Consider the following 17,817-nt stretch of genomic DNA (forward strand, 5'->3'; position numbering starts at 1 on the left):
TAACCAATATGGAAAATTGGTCAACAATCTGAGTTGCAGTCTATTATCTGGTGGGATCTGACTGTCGAAACATTAAGGTGAAAATGGTGTTTCCACTGGAGTATCCACGTTATTTACAGAGCATCTATTCCTGGCACTAAAGCAATACAACACACAATCCCTGCCTTCCAGGCATTACCACTGGGCAATGCACAGAAGTTGACTACCGTGCGTAGCAGTAGATTTGTACATATCCGTACTTTAGTTGTATTTATATTAAGGTCTATCTCCTGCTTAGGCTGTTAATTTGTACGATTGATTGACTAGGGATATGAATCGCATCAGATGGCTAATACCTCTACTTTTGATAAACTTTCTCCCCAATACTCTCCAAGGAGGAAAAAACAATTATTAGTTATATCACCAAGGCTTTGAAAAGATGAATGAAGCTCTGTACATCTGACCACATTGGTGAAGCTCTAATACAGAGCTGTACCAAAATTCATTCAAACACCGGTATTTACTGAGTGCTTACTACGTGCAGGCCACTGTACTACTAATAATAATGCTGGTATTTGGTAAGGGCTTACTATGTGCGGAGCGCCGTTCTAAGTGCTGGGGAAGATACAGGGGAATCAGGTTGTCCCACGTGAGGCTCACGGTTAACCCCCATTTTACAGATGAGGGAACTGAGGCACAGAGAAGTGAAGTCACTTGCCCACAGTCACACAGCTGACAAGTGGCAGAGCTGGGACTCGAACTCATGACCTCTGACTCCGAAGCCCAGGCTCTCTTCCGCCGAGCCACGCTGCTTCCCAAGGGCTTGGGGGGGGTACAATGCCACAGAAGTAGCAGACACATTCCCTGCCCGTAATGAACTTACGGTCTAGAGGGGGGAAAAGCTCAGAGGCGGTTCCAAAGTCAGATCCTATATTTGGCAAGACTTAACGGGAAGGTGAATGGATTCCGGGCTGATCTCCTACTTTTTGAATCGCGGTAGGTAGAAAGGCACTACAGAAATCCCTATTCAAATTTTTTGAAGTGGTTTCAAAAGTCCGGGCATGATACGAAGTTTCAGTTGGCACTCTGAGGTGTCATTTTGGATCTGGATGGCTAGAGATAAAGGATTTACTGTTCCCACTGGGAGGGCAGAGGATCAAGACACTAATCGAATCCCAAACTGAAGCAAAACAGCAAAACAGAATTTTATAAGAGAAGTTTTTGAAATACCCACAGGTAAGTCAACATTTCCTCCATGTTGTTAAATGACAAAAACGACCAGCACTCTGATCAGTTTTTTCTGTGAAGGCTCTCGATCCAGCAGTCTTCATGACTGGATTGAGGTATATTGCTTCGCACGTAGTAAGCACTTAAATACCACTCACCATTTCAAAGGATGCCATCGAGGTGTACAGCCACAGTTCAAAAATGAATCCATCTAACCACCCGATTTAACCCGCTCAAGTGACTTCCATCTTTAAACCATATTCTTGGAGAATCCTCCACAAACTGTGAAATAATAATAATGTTGGCATTTGTTAAGCGCTTACTATGTGCAGAGCACTGTTCTAAGTGCTGAGGGGGATATAAGGTGATCAGGTTGTCCCACGTGGGGCTCACAGTCTTAATCTCCATTTTACAGATGAGGTAACTGAGGCACAGAGAAAGGTTAAGTGACTCGCCCACAGTCACACGGCCGACAAGTGGCAGAGCCGGGACTCGAACCCATGACCTCTGACTCCCAAGCCCGGGCTCTTTCCACTGAGCCACGTGAAAGTCAGGAGACCTGGGTTCTAAACCCGGCTCTACCAATTGCCCGCTGTTTAACTTGGATAAGTCACTTTAGCTCTCTGTGCCTCAATTTACTCATCTGTAAATAAGGATTAAATACCTGATCACCTTTCTACTTTGTCTTTGAGCCCTGGGCGGGACAGGGACTGTGTTCGATCTGGTTATCTTGTACCTACCCCATCACTTTGCAAGCATTTAACAAAGGTCACATTTAGAAGCAGCAGGGCCTAGTGGATAGAGACGGGGGCCTGGGAGTCAGAAGGTCCCGGGTTCTAATTCCAGCTCCGCCACCCGTCTGCCGTGTGAGCTCGGGGAGGTCACTTCCCTTCTCTGTGCCTCAGTTACCTCATCTGTAAAATGAGGATTAAGAATCTGAGCCCCGTGTGGAACAGGGACTGTGTCCAACCCGATTTGCTTATCGCCCCAGAGTCCAGTACGGTGCCTCGCACGTGGTAAGTGCTTAACAAATGCCGTAATTATTATTACTATTACTGAAGGCTTTTTTACAGACCCATTGGAGCTCCATAAAGCACTTCCAGAAAAGTTTGACAGGAAGTAATGAATAAAACTAAGTTGGTACCAAAAGAGACCCCTTTGACATTCTAGCATATTTCAGAAAAAAATATAATCCAATACTAGCTAGATGCTCTCATTTTCGATGGCAACAGGAGGAAGGGGGAAAGGAGAAATCAGAAGTAGGCTTTACAAGCTCCTTGACAGGAAACTACTGAAAGAATCAATCTGTTGTATTTATTGAGCAGAGAATGCATACAGAACACCCTTCTTAGGGCTTGGAAGAACTAATTTTAAGTAAGCAGTATAAAGGGGCCCGGACTAAGGAAGAAGGTAAATCTGCTAAATAAAAGGAAATACTAGTGTCAGGGGAAAGGTTGAAAGATGTAATTGTGGAGGCAAAATGGCTACAGAGGTGAGGCAGAAACCTCAGAAGAATCAACTACATTTGAAATCTTCTGGGGCCCGTATGCTCAAATCCCATTTCGTAATATTAATTTTATGAGAAATCAAATTTCGGACCTATCATATTCCTCAGATGGAGAGTCAGAGCATCCTCACGCTCAATCTCTGTAACGATGCCAGCTGCTACTGTGTAACTATCCAGTCTCCAACAAGCTCTCATCCCTTCATCTTTAGAGCCACCATTATTAAGATTTACGAAGAACACCCTGCAAGGAGTCGATCGAGCAAAGCCTGAGATCAAGTGGGAGACCCCCTAGACTGTAAACTCACTGTGAGCAGGGAACACGTCTACCAACTCTGTGCACCGTTCTCTCCCAAGTGCTTAGAACAGTGTTCGACACCGAGTAAGCTCCCAGTGAATACCACCGACTGACCGACTGCCCACCAACACAGCATGGGCATCGCAAGCAATAAAGGAGCGACTTTAAGCGCAGAATCTCCAAGAGAATCCGAGGCCGAAGCGTTAAGAGTGCCTGCCACGGGCAATGATAGACCACCACAGAGGTCATTCGTTGACAATCCCTGACGTGGTGGGAGATGTGGGTTCTTCTTTGGCTTTTCAGCCTCCCGGTGTCATTCGTAACTGCCTCCATCGACGGCATTACTTTCGAACGGGAAGGACAATTAAAGAGTTACCCGAAATATCAGAATTTATATTTAGTTAGCTAGACAGAGAATGGATTCTAGCTATATCCATACACCTTCAGAGATGCTCTTTGTTCATTTCTTCATTTTTCCCTTTTTCTGCAACACGAACCTCCTCTTCCCACCCCCTTCCCTTATGAAGTTCCTTTGATTGTCGAACTGAAAGATAGCTTGCAAAATGGGTAGTACCGACTGCTCTTGAAATTTGACCTAGTCTATTTTGTGATCATCCTCTTCCCCACCGGATGCCTTGCAGTGCTTGCCACTGGGGTACCGGGTGAGAGGGTGTGGAGGCTCAGGGCAGACCGTCACCACTACTCCCAGTCGACCAACTGTATTTATTGAGCACTTCCTCTGTGCAGAGCACTGTACCAAACTCTTGGGAGAGCACAATCTAAGAGAGGTGGACGCATTCCCTGCCTACACCGAGTTTACCGTCTAGAGATACTACAACTAAAAACCTAAGGCCGTGCTCTGGTCTAGGTTGGATATCTCTCACCCTCTTGGCCATTTTGGTTAAACGATGCTCACCCTGAAGGACAAGAGGCCAGAAAGAGTAAACGTGATTTTCGCAGACAAAATATGGACAAGATTCTCGACGCGACATCCACGCCCACTGATACAATCTCAGCAGCAGCAATGGATAACTCTCCACTATTTCTATACACAATCCACAAATGTTGGTAAGCAAGGCCAAATGCTATGTAATTTGAGGTTGCATACTGTCCATAAATGTTGATAAGCAAGGCCAAATGCTGTGGAATTTGAGGTCGCATAGAAGTGTATAAACGTTGAGGAGCGGAGCCAAACGATCCCCAATTTCAGGATCGAATATTTGGCTTCTGACCCACCAAATCAGTTCAAAACTCACAATGTAAAACTGTGCTTTCCTCTCCCTGAGCTTTGCAGAAGATTTATAAAACTCACGGCTTCCGAGCGTTCATTTAACAAGCAGGGTAAAAGGATTAATTCTTAATTGTGAAGGTGATAAACTCTCCAGAGCATGTTTTTAATGAGATATGCCCTGTATATACAAATTAAGTGTCTATTGTTCCAACTACTTCCAGATATTAAAAACAAATACATGCTCTGTGACTCCGGGGCATCTGAATATTTAAACACTTGGCAGGATCTGGTGACTGACGGCTGATAGTTTTAGTACTGACCAGAGGGCATTTAGAGGTTATCAGGAGGAAAACAGAAAATGAATTAAAAAAAGGAATCCTTTAAACTTTTAAGACAATCGCTTTTCCTCAGAGACCTGAGGAATGAATAGCGTGCATTTCAAGGGGTGGCTGATAGAAATGGTCCCCTTCCCTCAATCTGGATGTCTTTCTGTACGAATTTTTATAACACCCCAAAAAGCACCAGGAATTGAAATGTATATGTGCGGTCTAGAGTAGGTTCTGGGTAGAGGATCCGTCGCAGTGGTATTTACTGAGCACCCGAGAGCTATGCACTATACTAAGAGCTTGGAAAATCGACAAAAACTTGGGCACGCTGCCCGCCCACAAAGGAGCATAGTGACAGTGTTATGTTTATAATAAACAATCGCCCAACAGTTAGGGAATAAAAACAAAATAAACACCCGAGCAGACACCCCAATTGCTTAATGGCCACCACGTTTCCAACCCAGTGCTCATTCCGACGGAATGGGAATTAGTTGATCATATTTTTTTTTGTTGTCCTTCAACAGTCTGGTTTGAAACAGTAAGTCAGGTTTGCGGAGAGAAGACAGTAGGTCTGCAACATGAGTAGTGGAAAGAGATGGGACTGCGTATCAGAGGACCTGTGCTCTAATCCCCACTCCACTCTGCTGTGTGACCTTGTGCGAGTCACTGAACTTCTCTGTGTCGCCATTTCCTAAACTACGAACCAGGGATTAAATCCTACTCCCTCCTACTTAGATTGTGAACCTCATCTAGGACAGGGACTCTGTTTAACCTGGTTATCTCGCATCTACCCCAGCATTAGTACAGTGCTTGACACTTAATAAGCACTTAAATGGCCTATTCATTAATAAGATCCTCAATTCCCCATGAATTGGGCAAATCATAACTTCTCTCGGGCTCAGTGTCATCATCTGTAAAGTAGTGATACGAACCCTGCTTTCCCTACCCACAGGGGCTGTGAGTGGCAGGTGGGATGTAGATTGTGATTGGTCCGATTTATCACCTGCCCCAAGTCCTGGCCCTTAGGATATTGGATCTACCCACAGGATATTATTGGAGGGTCTCTGCCCTGCGTCATTTCCAGAAGATGTATGATTACATTGGCAACCCTTTGCTTCCCACCCCACAAGCATTTAGTACCGCGCTCTGCACACAGTAAGAACTCAAAAAATAGACTTGATCCCACCTCTGGCATTGGGCTTATCGTGACGGTAAACTCGTTTTGGGAAGGGACTGTGTCTACCAACTCTTTTATAGACTACTCTCCCAAACACTCAGTAGAGTGCTCTGCACATTGCAAGCGCTCAATAAATGCGATTAAGTTGGATCCCTGATCCCCTGTGGCCAGTGGATTGGAAAGCACCATCATAGCCACAAGGTGACAGAAGCAAGTCCATTATCTAAATCAGACAAAGGGTCCTTTTTTCCATTGCCTCTACAATATTAAATTCCAGCCACTTCTTCCAAAAATATATTTTTCCTGTTTTATTAGGGAATATTGTACATTCCAGGCGCTTTTGTACAGTCCAAGTGCTTAGTACAGTGCTCTGCACATAGTAAGTGCTCAATAAATACTATTGAATATTCATCTGTCAGTGTACAAACAACACACTGGATCAGACACAATGTGATATTCCAATCCACATTTCCTATAATCTAAGGTTCTTCAGGAAAATAAGTGCCATGTTATAGGAGACGTGACTGTACTCTGTCTATAACCTTGCCTACGGACCCAACTCTCCTGTAACACGAGCGTGTGTCCTTGCGGAAACTAATGTTAAGGAAAATTCACACTTGGTAGATGGTGTTGTCTATGCCTGCAAACGAAATCTTCAAAGTCTTCTTGAAGACATATAAATAAATGTTACATCTGTTTCCCCCTCTACTCTGTAAACTCACTGTGGGCAGGGAATGTGTCTACCAACTCTGTTATATTGTACTCTCCCAAGAGGTTAGTACAGTGCTTTGCACACAGTAAACACTTAATAAATGAATGATTGATTGATGGGTGATGGCCACATGGAGGCATTCAGCCACTTCTCCCAACACTGCACTGCGTTCGACCCACGCAGCTTCATGTTCTTGGAAGAATGTTCCCCAATTCTCCCATTGCGTTCTGGCCAAAATTCATAGCAAACACACACATTTGGGCAGAACTGAGTGTATTCTCCAGCTGAAACATGGGAAAGCAGCGGGGTTTAGGGGGAAGGACATGGGCCTGGGAGTCTGAGGACCTGGGTTCTCATCCCAGCTCTCCCAATTGCTTGCCGTGTGATCTCGGGAAAGTCATTTAACTTCTCTGTGCCTCGGTTACCTCAACTGTAAAATGGGGATTAAATCCTACTCCCTCCTACGTGGACTGTGAGTCCCACGTAGGACAGGGATTTGTGACCACCCTGACAAACTCTGATCTACCCCATCACTTAGAAGATTGCTTTTCACATAGTAAGCACTTAATTACTACAAAAAAAAAAGTATTCCATGTATTCATCTCAGTGCTCCCACTTCACCACCCTTTCAAAAAAGACTTGCAAAACCAATGCAGGGGCCGTTTGTAAAGTGGAGAGCAAAACATTTTGCCCAAAGTGTACACTCTGAGTTCTTGGAGTTTCACCAAGATTCAGTGCCAAAATCAGTTCATTTCCTATTTTTTTTGATGGCATCCGTTTTGTGGTTATTTTATGCCAGGCGTCGTAGTAACCGCTGTGGTAGATACAAGCTCATCAGGTTGGACGCAGTCCATGCCCCATATAGGGCTCACAGTCTTAATCCCCATTTTACAGATTAGGGCACTGAAGCCCAGAGAAGCCAAGTGACTTGCCCAGGGTCACCCAAATGACAAGTGACAGAATTAGAACCCAGATCCTTCTGACTCCCAGGCCCGTGCTCTATCCACTAGGCTACGATGCCTCTCTATTTTCTATTTTCTCTATCAAACCCCACTTTCCTGCATCCTACTAGCAAGTGTTTTCCAATTAAAATGTATATTTTGGAAAACAAAGGTATTTCCTTTGGTGAGATGCTAATTACTCAGATGTACATTTCCAAAAAAGATTTGTTTCTGGAATTGCTTCTGAGAGATAAATATTTGTTTTAGAGAAGGAATGACAGCCATAGTTTTGACAAAGAGGTCTACCAGCAAGCTGCTATTGCCCCATCTCCTGTCAACTTTTCTGTTGGGCAGGTGGTTGTTGGTGCAAGCCTTTCCAAAAAATAAAAATGACTTTGTAGCTAAAGCAGCTCTGATTCTTTTCAGAATACTTTATTTGCAAAAAATATGCCTGCACCTAAGAGACTTCTGTTGGAAAAGCTCTCGCTTACCAGTAGGAATACGTTTGAAAATGCACCCAAAATGAGTCTCTTTTAATCAGATGTAGTAATACTTCACAGAACTGCCAGTGAAAGGCCTAGAACGTGCAATTGTAGCCTGCTAAGGGAACAAGAAGATAATCTGTCTGCTTTAGAAATTAGTTTCTAGTTTTAGTTTCTCCGCCTGGATTGTAAACTGCTTGAGGTCCCTATCAACTCTTGAGCTCTTGTAAGTGCATAATCAGAGTAGCAGTAATTGCATTTATTGAGCACTTACTGAGTGCAATATACTGTACCAGGTGCTCGGTAAGTACAAAATTCATTCATTCAATCGTATTTATTGAGCGCTTACTGTGTGCAGAGCCCTGTACTAAGCGCTTGGAAAGTACAATTCGGCAAGTCACATTCCCTAACTACGGGCTTCTGAAGCTCTGTTACCAATGACCGATTGAAGACTTTTTTTTTTTTTTTTTACAAAAAAAGGTAATTTACCATTCTGGAGTAATCCCAGTTACATTTTTTTAATGGTACTTGGGCTTACTACGAGCCAGACACTGTACTAGGCACTGCGGTAGAGACAAGACATTCGGTTTGGACACTGTCCCTGTCCCACACGGGGCTTACTATTTATAGCAGGCGGACGAGGATTTAATCGCCATTTTACAGATGACTTAGGCGCAGAGAAGTTAAGTGAATTGTCTAAATTCACAGAGGCAAGCAAGCGGCAGAACCGGGATCAGAACCCAGGTCCTCCGACTCCCAGGCTCACGCTCTTTCCACCAGGCCGCGCTGCTTCTCCATTCACTGCATCTCCGCCGCCTGCCATATCGGACAATACTAAGAGAGAAATATCACTTGCTGCTTTCCAGATGTCCGCAAATTACGATGAGAATAATGCAGTCACTTCCTTTTACTCTTTGGGAAAAAGAAGGCCCGTTTCCCGTATCACAAGTAGAAAGCCCAATAATAGGTATTTGCTTCTCTCCAAATGATGACATCACACTTGTTTTATCACAAAAACAGTCGTGTACAATAGGATAGGGCATAATTTAGTAACACTTAGAGCAGTGTTATTAGTATTGTGCTATTAACCACCGTCTGTCTTTTAGAGCGTATGAATAATACATGATCTTTAACTTGCTTGTGGTCAGATTGCTAATGGTTTAAAGCCAATCTCTAGCTGATACTTTTGTGGGATTAATATACAAGCACGCTCTCCTAGGTTTCTATGCCTTATTTGTTTGTCACAGCTTGTCCGCATGGAATAATTCAATCTTCACAGCTAAACGATAACACACTGCCTCACACATCTTTGGGGCGAATATCACATCCTGTTGGCTTTCGCTAAAAGAAAGAATGTATTATTCTGGACTCTCTATTGCGTAAAACACCGGAGGCATTACTGATCGTATTTAGCTTACCGTCTGATAAACTCGTGTGTGAGAATTCAGGATTTCCAACACTTCATTAGTTTGCCCTATCATTTTCTGCTCATTAAGAAAAAGAATTAACATTTTTTACCCGCCCTAGGAATTAGATAGTCTATTTAGTTTAATGACTGATCTTTACAACTCCACAAATCAGCTTCGCCAATTGATCTGATAGCCTTTTCTCTATTAGCGAGACTTGTTTTCAAATATAATCCAGTGAAACGCGTTCTATTTTAAGAATTCAAAGGAGACTCTGGTACTGATTATTACTTAGTAAGAATAAATTAGTTTGGAGAAAGCGACTGTGCAGATACCCTTCCACCAAAACCTTCCGTCTTCATTGAGTTTATCGATCTAAGACTGTGAAACCGATTTAAACTTTATTCTCTATCTCCTTTATTCTTTATTTAAGATTCCTCAAGCCAATTTAAGCCAATTCAAACCAACTGGATGCAGGTAATAAGCAAAAGTCAAGGCAGCCTCATTATACGTCGCGCCTCCCGAATTCTCTAGCTAATCCAAGATTCCAGATTTGTCTAAATTTTTGTTTGGAGGAGAATTTCGGGAAAATCCAAGAGATTGCTTCTCAAAGTATGGAAATATGGCTGTTTTCACTGGGTTTCGTGCTGATATGGCTAGTTTCTTGAAATGAAACTAGCCATGGGGATCAAGTCAGGGATACAAGTATCGCGGTTCATGTCCCTTGGGAGACCCTGGGAGGACACCCAAGGGCCAGAGGTGAGAGGCAGCACGGTCTGTTGGATGGAGCACTGGCCTGGGTGTCAGAAGGATGTAGGTGCTAATCCCGGATCCACACTTGCTTGCTGTGTGACTTTGGCCAAGTCACTTCACTTCTCTATGCCTCAATTACCTCATCTGTAAAATGGGGATTAAGACCGTGAGCCCCATGTGGGGTAGGGACCGTGTCCAACCTGATTAGCTTCTATCTACCCCAGGGCTTAGAACAGTGCCCGGCCCATAGTAAGAACTTACTATTTAAGTCAGAGGGACATGGGTTCTAATCTCAGCTCCACCACTTGTTTGCTGTGTGACCTTGGGCGGGTCACTTACTTGCTCTGTGCCTCAGTTACCTCTGCTCCATTTTTACAGATTAGGTCTGTGAGCTCCCCGTGGAGCCTGAATATCTTACATTTCCCCCAGTGCTTAGTACAGTGCCTGGCACATTCTAAGTGCTCAACAAATACCACGAAAGAAGAGCTACTAGGGAACCACAAGTGGATTGTCTTCAATCACAACACTTGGACCCCCTGCACTCAATTATGTTTACTCTGTTCTCGCAGCAACTTATAAAAAGCAAACACTTCATTAACAATACCACAGGCACAGCTTATCAACCTGTGGTTTTTCTGGTGGATTGTCGGGGTTTCTAAATACCTAGCTGGGGAGAAACCCCAATTCACCCTTTCTTTGCTCTGGGTACGTTCAAAGCTCTTAGTTCGGCAAAGCCAGCTCCCTAGCAACCACGAACATGCCGCTCTCTTCTGGGATTCACCATTATAAATCTGCAGTTGTATTAGCCAGAGGAAAGTGTCAGCCTCTTGGTAAAGCAGGGAATCGAATTAGAGTAGAACGCGAAAAACGGGGAAAGTGATAAAGACGATCTCATACACCCAAGCGCTAGCCCGCTAGAAATACGAACCAGGTTTGAAGCGGTTAGACGCGGATCATTATGCACTACTAGCTACACCACGAATCTCAATCTTGTGCCTGGGGTAAATAGGTAATATCCCACATCATACTGGATTTAATTTTTAAGCAGTCCTCAGTCTTAAGACAAGAGCCACTTGTCAGCCGTGTGACTGTGGGCAAGTCACTTCACTTCTCGGTGCCTCAGTTCCCTCATCTGTAAAATGGGGATTAAGACTGTGAGCCTCACGTGGGACAACCTGATTCCCCTGTGTCTACCCCAGCGCTTAGAACGGTGCTCGGCACATAGTAAGCGCTTAACAGATACCGACATCATTAGTATTATTATTATTAGTTCCTGGAGACTGTCAAGTACACCTGCAAGGCGGAACTAATTTTCTCATAGGAATAAGACTATAAATGGTAGCTTTGATTCCTGAACCAAGGACAGAGATCAAAGCGTCGATGGTGCAGATCGGAGGGTGTGGAGGATTCGCCAGAAGCCATGAGGAAATTGCGGGGAGAGAGCTAAAGGGAGAGGAGATGGGAAGAGGGGGGATTAGGAGGTGGGTGTGAAGAGGAGGGCACTGGCCTAACCCATCACCGGGAAGAATCGACACCTGCTCTGCCACTAATGAAGGCGAAAAATGGAGCTAATGCCGTAGAGGAGGCCAGTGTTAGAAATTCAGACCTAATGTGGAACACTGAATCAGGACATGGATTTACTGACATCAGAAAGGCAGTTCATCTTCGCTAAAAAAAGTTATAACTCAAGGACTGCCTCTACAGACATTTATTTGTGCAGGTTAGGGAAATGAAAATTAAAATGTGAAGCTGGATATCAGTTGGTTAAGTGGTGGGATAAGCCCGAGCTCTTAGTTAAAGAGATGTCTCATCTGAGAAGCAGCACGGCTAGCGGAAAGGGTGTGGGCTTGGGAGCGAGAGGATTTAGGTTCTAATTCCAGTTCCGCCGCTTGCCTGCTGGGTGACCTTGGGCAAATTAATTAACTTCTCTGGGCCTCAGGTTCCTCGTTTATAAAGTGGGGATTCCACTGCTGTTCTCTCTCCTATTCGGACTGTGAGTCCCATGTGGGGCAGAGACTGAATCTGATCCGATTATCTTCTATCTACTGTGGAACTCGGAACAGTGCTTGACACACAGTAAGTGTGTAACAAATACTACCGTAATTATTACGCCACGGTTTGATTTTCAACACTGAACTCGAAGCGTCAAGTTCCTTTTCTATCCCCCACCCAGAGTTGATTACACAGCTTCTTTGCTGATCCTCTGATACAGGGGCCTACATGCTTGTGGGAGAAATAATTCAATTATCCTACAAAAGGATATTCTCTGAATGTCTGTATTATGCGATATCCAATATTCAGACGAGTTGGGCAGGAGATTAAGTGAGTTGATGAGAAACCTCAGAAGACTTATTGTGATAGTTTTATTGCTATTGACTGCAGGCCCCATCCACCCAAGGAGACAGTTAACCAAAATGAATCTGTGCACCCAGAACTTAGTTGGAAAGGAAACTTCTGTTTAATTTCATCATCTAAAGAGAATTGGAAGGTGAATTACCTTTCCGACAATGTCACCGAACGGGTAAAATTAATGAACCTTAGAGAGATGCTCGGCACCTAAATGTCAATACTCTCATGTTTGCAAGTTCTCCCCTGTTATGTGAGCAATGAATCAATATGGAAAGCAAATGCATTTTCCTGTGATAAAACCCACGCTTATGGGATCAAGCTGAGAGCTGAAATTTCATTAGCACTCGTGCAATCTCCAGGTATCGGAGATCAATGTCTTGTATCATATCTCCATGTTTTATTAAAAAAATAAATCAAAAAGACTGACATAATAGCTATATCCATAGATAGAGTACTATGGATTCAGATATGAAAATAAAAGCAAATGATCGGCCCTATTGTCCCCACAACACACTGCAGTGCATTCCCAGGATTACTTCTTCCACTCACTCATTCTCCACTGGAATAAACTGGGCATGACTCTTCTTTGAGCGGTTTTAACAGGAATGGCCTGGTGGACAAAGGAGAGATATGCTGCCCTATCCCCTTCCATGGCGGGGTGAACGGAGGCAAAGAAGGGGTACGTGGAGGCAGAGAAGGGGCGGAGCAGAAATGTAAACTTACGGGAAGCAGCGTGGCTCAGTCGAAAGAGCCTGGGCTTCGGAGTCAGTGGTCATGGGTTCGACTCCTGGCTCTGCCACTCGTCAGCTGCGTGACTGTGGGCGAGTCACTTCACTTCTCTGTGCCTCAGTTACCTCATCTGTAAAATGGGGATTAAGACTGTGAGCCCCACGTGGGACAACCTGATGACCCTGGATCTCCCCCAGCGCTTAGAACAGTGCTCTGCACATGCTTAACAAATACCAACATTATTATTATTATTACTAATAAACTTCAGAGCAAAGTCCTGAAATTGGTTCCAAATTCCCCTGGTTGGGGCATAGGAAAAATGAGTGTACGGGGAGGTGAAGCCGAATCGGTGAATTCTCTGGTTTATACACTGCATTCGCCTACAACATGGGGGTTATATTTCTGAAATACTCTGCAGTGAAGAAAACGCGTGCTCTAGTGTGAGCATTTTATCCGTTACCATGGCCATGGACTACACCGTTTATCCCAGTTTCAATCAAGCAACTGTATTTATTGAGGGCAGCGCCTCGTACTAAGATCTCGGGGAGGTACAATATAAAAGTTGGTAGACATGGTCCCTGCCCACAAGGTTAATGGCATTTATCAGGTGCCTACCTGAGTGCTAGGCAATGTACAGAGCCTTTGGGAGAATACAGCCAAAGCAAGACATCGCCTGCCCTCAAGGATTACAGCGGAACGGGCCCTTCCATTAGACAACCTTGCTCTTACTCAGATGCTTTGGAATTGGTCGCAACCAATCTACCTCCACCTCTGTTTTTGATTACGTGAACGTTCGCCTCAAGATATTCAACCGTACCTACACCCGGCAGAACACGAGGTAATCCATCACGCGTTTAAGATTGTGGAGCGAGTACACGATCAAAAATGTGCTTTATGATCTGGTCGTGTGACGTTAAAAGGTACCCTTTAGCCTCTTCAAGTGGCTCTGAAGCCCCCAGTCCGTCAGGAGATTGGCAAGTCTTTTCCACAGAGTTCATCCCGAACTTCCCTCTCCAGGCCGTTCTTTCCTTATCTGCTCTGGCCCTCTTTCCTCCCTCCATTTTCCAGTAAGAAACTAAGAAGCGGAATCATATTATCGCTTCTTTTATTTTTAAGTGACAAGGTATTCCGGGCAGCCATCTTGTAAGCCAGTTTGGGACCTGAAGGAATTCTAATGGCGAAAGTAGAAACTACTGAAAATACAGACGCATAATGGAAATGTCGACACCGTCTTAATGGCAATATTATGAACGGGCCACTCAGCAGGCACGCAGGGAACGAGTCACGATCTAAAACAATCATTAAGCATCCTCGGTGCCAAAAGATGAATACCTCCACTCCTAAATTACACTAGAAAACTGAAAACTATTTATTGCAGCTGTCTTCATCTCCATAATCCATCCGTTCACTTGGAAAACCGAAACAGTCCAACTCCTTTGGTTATAACTCTTTAGATTGTCTTAATTACTTATTCATTTAATTAGTCCTACGTGTATTGGAATTCCAGCAATTATAGTCCCCTTGACAGCTACTGAAGGAACGGAATTTTACTCGAACTTTTCTGAGTAATCAGGTATGGACACTGTGACGTGGCCCAGTGGGAAGAGCGTGGTCCTGAATCTCAGGGGACCTGGGTTCTAATCACAACTCCACCACATGCCTTCTGTGTAACCTTGGGCACGTTACTTGTGTGCTAAACACCGTACTTGAGAGAGTACAATATAACTGAGTTACTTTGCATAGCCGAGTAATATTGCCGACAATGCTCGGCACCTAGTAAGCACTTAAGTACAATTGTTATTATTGTTATTAAGTGCTTCACGGATACCACAATTACACATTCAAGGCCACGGACTGGCCAGCACCACAACGTCTGACATCAGGCTATAAAGCCTCAGCCACAGAGCCAGCTTCCCCAACGGCATCTCTGCTGCCCAAATAAAGGTAGGAAGAGCATGAGAAGCAGCACGCTCTGGTGTCTAGAAGGCCGGCTTGGAAGTCAAAGGATGTGGGTTCTAATCTCAGCTCCGCATATGTCTACCGCGTGACCTTGGGCAAGTCGCTTAACTTCTCCGTGCCTCAGTTACCTCATCTGTAAAATGGGGGTTAAGAGCGTGAACCCCATGTGGGACGGGGACCGTGTCCAACCCGATCACTCCGTATCCACCCCGGAGCTTAGAACATTGCTTGGCACATAGGAAGCGCTTAACAAATACCATGATTATTACTAAGAGGGTTGAGTAAGCCCAGGGCACCTGGAAGAGTCCCAGAAACCCCGTTAAACCCAGAGACAGCATTGGTGGAATTAAAAAAAAAAAAAGCAGCAGCAAACCAGCATGACCACTGGCACGGGCATCCATACTTCCGCCAGACACTAACTTGGCACAGAACCTTGTGCAGGTGTGTGAAATCCCTCCCCGGCCCCACCTCACGATGCGTAGCAAGGTGCCCGCGTACAGCCAAAAGGGAACACACCGGGAAACGGAACAAAAGAACCGGAGTGGAAATCTGGGCAAGAAATCTGCCATCCATGGAGCCAGCCCTGCCGCTCTCGGGTGGAATGATACGAAATTCAGCGTAAGGGATAGCGGTCCTCTCTGCGGAGGCAAGTGATGCGGAAGAGCACAGCTGTTACCGATGTCTGGCCTGGAAGCAAGATTACCGCGATGGAAGGAGGGAGACAAAGGGTCCCGTCTGGGTCGAAGGGGTGAGTCGAGCTCAGTGTTAAGTTAATTTTGCCTTCGGTTATCAAGTTCTGGTTGTGAAACGCTTTCAGAGAATTTAGATTTCAGTTTTCACGGAGATGCTCCGCCTTGAGCGCTCGGCCCAAAATGCCTATTCCCTCTCCCCTTGAGGCGTCAACTCGGTTTTCAAAGCCTTTCGTTGTTTATTGCAAGTCACCACGCTGTCTCTCTCCACCTTGTCTTGTAAAGCGATTTAGAAGAGTGTGATTCCGTTGTTCACAATTCAATAAACAGCCTCAATATAAGTTGTTATTAGGAAGCAGGGGGTGAAATAACACTGTCAGTTAGCCACCACGGTGGCTTGCTCGCCGCTTCCATAAATCATTTCTCTCGGAACTAGATTTTCCCCCCCCCCCCCCGGAGAAAAATTCAATCTTGCATGCGTTCGCGAAACCCAAATACAGCGGGTTTCCCTCCTTGTTAACCTTGTAATATTTTTAGCCGTTCTGTTTGCCGATGCAAATCCTCCAAACACGCCTCGAGAATCTAGAGGGCCTCATCCCTCCTCATTCATTCATTCAATCGTATTTGCTGAGCACTTATCGTGTGCGGAACACTCTACTAAGCTCTTGGAAAGTACAATTCGTGGACGAGAAGAGAACCTTAGAGAGATGGCAATGGTCTCCTCGGTACACCTTCCACCGAGGAAGACGCTCCGGGAAGACTTGTTCACCTACCGGTGTGTGAAGACACGACTTTCGCTTCAATATTTAATGAGTCACCCAAGCAGGGAGACCATGAAGAACGGCAAAGTCTCGGGGTCTAATATTACCGCCAGCAACATCTCCAAGCAGGAAGGGAATGATCCGTTCAGTAACTGGGCACGGGACATCAGACACACCGCCTTTTATCGCCGTCTTTAAGAACAGAGGGGAGAGAGCTGACTTGGCGTTCAGGCTTCTCCATCGCTGGTAGGCAAACTGACATCTATCCCAGCCCTTAGGACAGTGCTCGACACACAGTAAGCACTTAATAAATACCGGTAAAAAGAAATATCTCACCAGAGACCTCACGAACTACTAAACGATGCCGTCGACAAACGTTTCCAGAATTTCAATGTGATTTCTGACCACAGAGAGCACACCTGGGAATGTGTCCGTTCACTGTTGTATTGTACTCTCCCAAGCGCTTAGTACAGTGCCCTGCACACAGTAAGCGCTCAGTAAACACACTTAAATGACTGAATATCAGAAACAGCAGAAGTGCCGTGCTTACAAAACTTGTATACAATTCTTATAAACCTTGAAAGGGCATCTACAACTTGAGTTTGGCAAATCTATGAAAGTTTATCACGATCTAAAGATTATTCCATGATTAAAGAGCTGACTGTCGGATTCAATGGCACCTGGATGCAAACCACGATCAAAGCTTTCAGCTATGAATTACATCACTCCCCCCTTTTTCCCTCCGCTCCCTCTACCCCCCTTCACTTCTCCGCAGCTAAACCCTCTTCTCCCCCCTTTCCCTTTGCTCCTCCCCCTCTCCCGTCCCACCCCCTCGGCACTGTACTCATCCCGCTCGACTGTATATATCTTCATCACCCTATTTATTTTGTTTATTTTGTTTAATGAGATGTACATCGCCCTGATTCTATTTAGTTGCCACTGTTTTTACGAGGTGTTCTTCCCCTCGACTCTATTTATTGCCATTGTTCTCGTCTGCCCGTCTCCCCCGATTAGACCGTAAGCCCGTCAGACGGCTGAGACTGTCTCTATCTGTTGCCGACGGGTTCATTCCAAGCGCTTAGTACAGTGCTCTGCACATAGTAAGCGCTCAATAAATACTATTGAATGAATTCCACAATATTCCTCCTTTTCTATACAATCACACTTAGGGATGCAACAGATTCACTAAGGTGGCATCAGAATAAGATTTGATCCTCAGGGAAATGCTTTAAACTCCAACGAGCAGCAAACCCACAGTCACTAAATGAGTCATTAAAGATTTCCTGTTCATGAT

Source organism: Ornithorhynchus anatinus, chromosome 14 (genome assembly GCF_004115215.2).
Source record: "Ornithorhynchus anatinus isolate Pmale09 chromosome 14, mOrnAna1.pri.v4, whole genome shotgun sequence".
In the NCBI taxonomy this organism is placed as follows: domain Eukaryota; kingdom Metazoa; phylum Chordata; class Mammalia; order Monotremata; family Ornithorhynchidae; genus Ornithorhynchus; species Ornithorhynchus anatinus.